The sequence below is a fragment of the Rhinoraja longicauda genome, chromosome 1 (genome assembly GCF_053455715.1).
Source record: "Rhinoraja longicauda isolate Sanriku21f chromosome 1, sRhiLon1.1, whole genome shotgun sequence".
Classification (NCBI taxonomy): domain Eukaryota; kingdom Metazoa; phylum Chordata; class Chondrichthyes; order Rajiformes; family Arhynchobatidae; genus Rhinoraja; species Rhinoraja longicauda.
Genome location: NC_135953.1, coordinates 17894896 through 17902972, shown reverse-complemented (window position 1 = coordinate 17902972; position 8077 = coordinate 17894896).

The window sequence follows — 8077 nt, the reverse complement described above, 5'->3', positions numbered from 1 at the left end:
TCTTCAAGTTCTCCGATGACGCCACCGTTGTTGGACAATTTACAGCTGGTGATGAGTCAGAGTATAGAAGTGAGATCAATCGACTGACCAAATGGTGTCAGCACAACAACCTGGCTCTCAATGTCAGTAAGACCAAGGAACTGATTGTGGACTTTGGAAGAGGAACGATGAGGACCCACAACCTTGTCTATATCGACGGGACGATGGTGGAGAGAGTCAAAAACCTCAAATTCCTGGGTGTGCATATTTGTGAAGATATTTCCTGGACCCAGCACATCAACACCTCTACTTCCTGAGATTACAGAGATTCGGTATGTCAGAGAGGATTCTGTTGAGCTTCTACAGGTGTACAGTAGAGAGCATATTGACTGGTTGCATCACGAACTGGTTCGGCAACTTGAACGCCCAGGAGCGAAGAAGACTGTAAAAAGTTGGGAACACTGCCCAGTCCATCATGGGTTCTTACCACCCCACCATCAAAGGGATTTACTGGAGTCGCTGCCTCAAAAAGGTAGCCAGCAAGTTCGGAGACCCACACCATCCTGGCCACACACTCATTTCACCCCTGCCATCGGTTAGAAGGTACAGGAGTCTGAAAACTGTAACGTCCAGGTTCAGGAACAGCTTCTTCCCTACAGCCATTAGGCTATTAAACATTACAACCTCAAATAAGCTTTGAACTACATAGACTTCTATTGATTTTTGTGTGTACATATGTGTGCATGTGTGTGTATGTATATATATGTGCATTTGTGAGTATGTATACATATACACACACTGAACTTTTATTCTCGTTTATTATATTATTTACAGTGTACCATGTTTACATATTCTGTTATGGTGCTGCAAGTAAGAATGTCATTCTTCTATCTGGGACATATGACAATAAAACACTCTTGACTAGATCGGGGCGCTCCAGTATATCCAGCATGCGGACCGGAATTTGGACTTCTTCTTTCTGTTTGTTGTAAATGGTGCCAAATATGGCGATGGGTGCAAGAATCTCACTGCACAGTGCTTCCTTGACAATAAAGAACTATTGAACCATTGATAAGAGTTTTGATCAGTAACCCAAAATGGCGGCGCTGCCATAGCAGCTGCGGCTTACCTGCGGTCCATTTGTCTTTGTGTTTTGTTGTTTTTTGTGTCTTAATTGTCGATGTGATGTCGTGTTTTTGTGTTTGTGTACTATGTGTGGGTGTGGGGGGGAGGGGGGGAACTGTAAAATTGTAAATATGTGTCCCTTCCGAACGGAGACCCGAGCTTTGTTTTCTGGGTCGGGTCTCCGTTCCTGCTGCGGCCTACCATCGGCCCAACTCCTGGAGCTGGCGGCCTCCAGGGCTCTGGTTCGCAGAGGCCGCGGACCGGACTTACCATCAGCGGAGCCGGCCGTCTTCGGAGGCTGCGGGAGCGGCTGCGACTCGCCTTAGGCTCGGGCCGCGTGGATGCCGACATCGGAAGCTCCGGCAGCGGCAGCGTGTTCGCTCGCCCCGGGTCGCGGGGCTTGGGTCGCGGACATTTCACCGTCCGGCGCGGCCTAAAATAGGCCGCGGGATTTTTCTCTGTTGGGCGGGGGCTTCAATGTCGGGAGCCACGACCGCCCCGACGTGCAGCAACAGCGGCAGCGTGTTCGCCCGCCCCGGATCGCGGGGCTTGGGTCGGCCCTCTGTCGACCGTCCGGCGCGGCCTGCAACCACAACAACCTGACCGCGGGAGAAGACGGCAGGGGAATGGAAAATACATTGTGGCCTTCCATCACAGTGAGGAGAGGACTGGAGGAGACTCACTGTGATGGATGTTTCTTTTTTTTGTGTGTTTTTGGGGTTGTGTAATTTGCCTATTTTAATGCTTTATTGTGTAATCTGCCTATTTTAATGCTTTTATTGTTGGACTGTGGGTGACTGAATTTCGCTTTTTTGGATGGCAAATAAAGCTATCTTGAATCTTGAATCAGTACAATAGTAAGAAATCATTTTGATTCATCAAATTTGTGTAAAATTAGAATCAGTTTGAGTTAAATTAGGAAAAAGCAAGAGCCAGGAAATATTGCTGTCATTTTGAGACCCACAAATATCAATTGTAATATTGGTCATTGTAAGCATATGGAAAATAAAGATGTAAATAACTGGAGTAATACAATCATATTGATGGTCTGATCTGCATATTGTTTGGACAAATCAAATAACCAGTGATCAGGTGGGCACATTCATAAAATGTATATGATTGCTTTCTATTGAGGACACAACTAGCGAAAGGCTTAACTAATAACCATATTATAGAAGGATCTATAGGAAAAAGTGAATGATGTGAGAGCATCTAATGGTGAATTTGAAAGTGACATAATAAAAAAAGAAGATGCTAGGAACAATCTGCAGGATAGGCAGCATCTGTGGAAAGAGAAACTGTTAAGCCCCTGTCCCACTTCAGCGATTTTTTAGGCAACTACAGGAGACTAGGCTGTCGCCACACAGTCGCCAGGGTGTCGCATGTGTGGTCGTGAATAGTCTCCAAAGAGTTGTAGCATTTTTTTGGTCGCCGCTGGATTTCGGGAATGTTTTAAAAATTTCAGCGACTGTTGATTTGACGCCAATGAGCGCAGCTTGACGTCTCCTGACGTGGCCGCTGTCGTAGGTTGTCGCCAGGTGACGTAGGTTGTCGCCAGTGCTGACTTCGGCGAATTCCAAGTGTGGACTTGATCTGATCATCCATCAATGTAATGTGTTCATAAATGATGTTAGGTTTTGTATTGTTTTGCACTTGTATTCTGTTTAAAGTTTGAATTTGAAAGTTTGAAGTTTATTGAACTTTATTGAGTTTTATTACAATATTTTTGTATGCACTGCTGTATGTTCTTATCAACCTTTTAAAAAAATTGTTTGAATATCAATAAAGGAAATTCTTGTCATTTTGAGGAAAATTGATGTACGAAGTTATTGTATTTCAGAGTAGTTTCTCATGGCATCGTTTTCAAATAGTTATGATGCAGAATGATTGGAAACCCTACTGTACACCCCCTTTTATAGGGAAACTGGGTGAAACGTGAATTGTCTTCAGTTGACTTCAGTCTTCAGGGTCGTAGCTTATCGCTGGTGGATGTAGGTTGACTTCGGTTGTTGTAGGTTGTTGCCTCTGTGGTGGTAGGTTGTCGTAGGTGTCGTCGTAGGTCGTTGTAGGTGCGGTCGTAGGTGGACGTTCTACTTGCAACCATTGGGTCACCAGTTGTTGGTAGCTTGCCGTAGCTTGGCGTCGACTAGGTGGTAGGTTGTTGTAGCTTGTTGTAGACAATGTCGTAGGGGAGTCCAGTCGCCGGTTTTTCGCCGACATGCTACGACTATGACAGTTGCCAGCAGTCGCCTTAAAAAACACCTAACTGGGACAGGGCCTTTAAAGTTTAAGATCTGAGGTTCGCCATCAGAACTGGGAGAGAAAAAAGTTTGTTTTAGTCTGCAAAGAAGACGGGGCAGGGGATGGATAGAACAAAGGGAACACCTCTGATAGAATGAGACCAATCAATGAAATGTGTCAGTTAAATTCAGATTAAGCTTCTTTGCTGTCTAACATGCTGTTATTGGTAAACCTGTTGAACATGTACAACAGGCCAGGTTATCCAAAAAAAAAATTAAAAATGGAGAACGACCAGAAATGCCCAATCCAATTTAGTGATTAGCACAATACCATCCGTAAGTGAACCACAAGTGAATGCTAATGTGATTTAGACTGGGAACAGGCCTACATTGTGAACTGCATTGTGATGAAATACCCAATGCTGTGCAATCTAATTTTTTGGCTTATGTTCTTCCAAAAACATCTGGAAACTCTTTATCAGGGGATCATCAGTGCAAACTGGTGGACAGGTAGTCTCATTTCCAAACAATTGCAAAGTGCATCGTCAAAGGGTAGTCGGGGAAATGTTTCGGATAGACACAAAAAGTTGGACCTTTAGGGTCTAGAACTTTGACCTGATGGCAAATCACATTGAAATGAGGTTACGCACCCCTGAACTCAATTGTCAATTCACTTGGAGTGTTGGCACTTGACTGATTAGAAAATCCAGATCGCTCTACTCTTCCTGAACTCTTCCTTTCAGATATTTGTAACTATTTTACAAAACTATCATTGATTTTGCTGAGGGAGACCCAGGAGACTGCAAATGCTGGAATCTTGAGCAAAAAACAAAGTGTTTTTGGAAGTCAGACAGCATGTGTGGATGACATTTTGGGTCAGGTTTGTTTTTCTGAAGAAAGGCCTTGACCCGAAACATAGTCTGTCCATTTCCCTCCACAGATGCTGCTTGACCTACTGAATTCCTATAGCACTTTGTTTCCAGTTCTTATGGACTTTGTTTTTTAAAATGGAGACGTATTTCTTCATTATTGCAAATGGTTTTTCAGTATCCAACACCACTATAGCCTCAACATACTTCACCTCCCCCAATTCTCACTGTGTAATAAATCAATCTCGTCAACCTCTACTATCCATCAAAAGTTGTGTATGGAGTCTAAAATTGCAGAAAATGTACACTGTTTGCTTTTCTATTTGCATGTAGTGTTACATGTTAAGTTTAAGGTTCATGTGCAAGTTCGCTTAGGTCCCTCTGAATACCAACATTCCCAAGACTCTCAACATTTAAAAATATTCTGATTGTCCATTTGTTACTATCAATGTGAATGGTTCATCTCTCTACATTTTGTAACAGAGTCGTGCAGAAAAGAAGCAGGTATTTTGGCCCAATGTGTCCATGTTCAATATCAATTACCCATCTATACTAATTCCATTTACACACATTTGGTCCAAATCCTTTCTTTCCTTGGCAATTCTAGTGTTTAGAGATACTCCTTAGATGTTGTGAGAATCTCTACTACCACCACCAAAAAAATCTTCCTCAGGTCACCTCTAAACCTTTTTCACATTACTCAATACCTAGATCCTCTGTTTTATTACACCTTTGTTATAAGAAACAAATCCTACTTTCTACCTTGCAAAGCTCCTCATAATTCTGTACACCTTTACCAAGTCATCATCAGGCATCTCTGCCTTGAGGAAAACAAACCCAGCCTTTCCTGTCTCTCCTCATAAATGAAATGCTCCATTCCAGGCACCATTCAGGTGAACCTCTCTACACTCTTCAGTGCAATCAGGTCTTACCTCTAGTGTCGTGATCAGAACTACATGCAGTACTTCAGCTGTGGCCAACCCAACATTTATAAGTTGCTGTTCCTATATTCTGTACCTTGCCTACAAACCAAAGTCTGATTCATGACTTCCTGACACTTATACTCAATGTCCAACCAATAATAACAAGCATACCATACACCTCCTTTACCATTCTATTTACGTTGCCACTTTCAGGAAGCTATCAACTTGGACCCTAATATCCCACTGTACATCAATACTGTTTAAGGTTTTACTATTAACTTTCACCTTACATTTGACCTCCCAAAATGCAACACCTCACATTTGCACAAATTAAATTCTATATCCCATCTCTCTGCTCAAATCTGCAACTAATCCTACCATTGATGGCACGTGCCCTACCCTTATCAATCCTCCTCTTCTGTGAATATAAATAAGAAGTATTTATTTAAGAAATGTTAACCTGTTTGGTACTTAACTTGATTTTCTATCTTTCTAACTTTGTACCATCATTAAACTTAGACACAAAGGATAATGTATTCATATTATTGGTATAGTTTGTAAATAGCTGAGACTGAAGTACTGATCCTTATGTTACTCACTAGATACAACTTTCAGTGTTTTCTGTACATTAGTTGATCAAACAATGCACTTACATTACGTCAGATTATACAACTCATAATTTTAGTGTAATAAACTCACATGACACAACAAAGAACTGCAGATGCTTGTTAATACACATATAGACACAATGTGCTGGAGTATCTAAGCGGGTCAGTCTGAAGAAGGGTCTTGAACTGAAACATCATCTATCATGATCAGCCATGGTCACAATGAATGGCGGTGCTGGCTCAAAGGGCCAAATGGCCTCCTCCTGCACCTATTTTCTTTGTTTCTATGGCAACTTCGTGAAAGACTGTTTTTTGAAAATCCAATTATTTACATGCCTTGGATTCGTCTTCTTTATGTGGTTAATTATATCTCAACAATATCAATAACATGACACAAGAAACTGCAGATACCAGCATCTTGAGCAAAAAGGCTGAAGGAACTCAGCAGGTCAGACAGCATCAGTGAAGGGAATAGGCAGGCGATGTTTAGGGTCAGGATCCATCTTCAGACTGCACAGTTCATCCAGAATATTGCTAATAAGTTTGACAACCATGTCCTTTTTATACATTTTTCTATGTGTCATGTTACAAGGTCATTGCATTCTAAATGATTCCCATATCTGACATCTGGTCAATAAACTCGTCTGTTATTCTACTTATTTGAAGAGTGGAGTAACGTTTTTTGCTGGCAGTTTAACCAGGAGTTGGCGTGATATTACGTCAGCCTAAAAGGGAGGTGCCAAGTCCAAACATTGAGTCTGGAGAAGGGTCTCGACCCGAAACGTCACCCATTCCTTCTACCCACAGATGCTGCCTGTCCCACTGAGTTATTCCAGCATTTTGTGTCTATCTTCAGTTAGCTTAATTCAATTTGAGTGGCAGTAGGTATAGAAATAAGTCTATTTCTAGAGGCTAAAAGAAGAGACATTCCGACCATCGCTGTCCAGCAACACCTGGTTGAACCATGGATAGAAACATAGAAATTAGGTGCAGGAGTAGGCCATTCGGCCCTTCGAGCCAGCGCCATTCATTGTGATCATGGCTGATCGTCCACAATCAATAACCCGTGCCTGCCTTCTCCCCATATCCCTTGATTCCACTAGCCCCTAGAGCTCTATCTAACTCTCTTTTAAATCCATCCAGTGATTTGGCTTCCACTGCCCACTGTGGCAGAGAATTACACAAATTCACTACTCTCTGGGTGAAAAAGTTCCTTCTCACCTCAGTTTTAAATGGCCTCCCCTTTATTCTAAGACTGCGGCCCCTGGTTCTGGACTCTCCCAACATTGGGAACATTTTTCCTGCATCTAGCTTGTCCAGTCCTTTTATAATTTTATATGTTTCTATAAGATCCCCTCTCATCCTTCTAAACTCCAGTGAATACAAGCCTAGTCTTTTCAATCTTTCCTCATATGCCAGTCCCGCCATCCCAGGGATCAATCTCGTGAACCTACGCTGCACTGCCTCAATTACAAGGATGTCCTTCCTCAAATTAGGAGACCAAAACTGTACACAATACTCCAGATGTGGTCTTACCAGGGCCCTATACAACTGCAGAAGAACCTCTTTACTCCTGTACTGAACTCTTGTTATGAAGGCTTTCTGAAAATCCAGATACACTACATCCATTGACTCCCCTTCATCCATTTTATTTGTCTCATCCTCAAAAAATTCCATAAGATTAGTGAAGCATGATTTCCCTTTCATAAATCCATGCTGACATGGACTTATCCTTTTACTGCTATCCACATGCACCGTTATTACCTCCTTAATAATTGACTCCAGCATCCTTCCCACCACCGAAGTCAGGCTAACTGGTCTGTAATTCCCCGTTTTCTCTCTTGCTCCTTTCTTGAAAAGTGGGTTAACATTAGCTATCCTCCTTCTTGCGTTTGAGGCAGCAGAAATTATGTAACGTCCTCCAGGCACTGTAGCCAGTGCAATGTGCTGTTGTCGAGTTGCCGTGAGGTCTACCCTTCCACCAGGGGGACGGAGGACAGTGCAGTCCAAAATGAGGTGCTGCGCTGTTTGCTGGTCTGCTCCACACACGCAGGCTGCTGATGAACGCAACCCCCAACGATGCATGTTGGCGTTGAACATGCCGACCCCTGTGCGGAGCCGGTTCAGGGCTAACCACTCTTTGCGGGGGATCTCCGAGCCGGGTGGGGCTGTGGTGTTCGGTGCAACTGTGAATTGAGGAGGTCGCGAAGTCTGTTCCCAGCTGGTTCTCCATGCTCCTAGTATGTTGAAACCGGAGCCACAGAGGGTCGCTGCATGACGGGAGAAAGGGTGATGAGATGACAGGCGTTGAGGTTCCAGTTGCTGTGAATCCT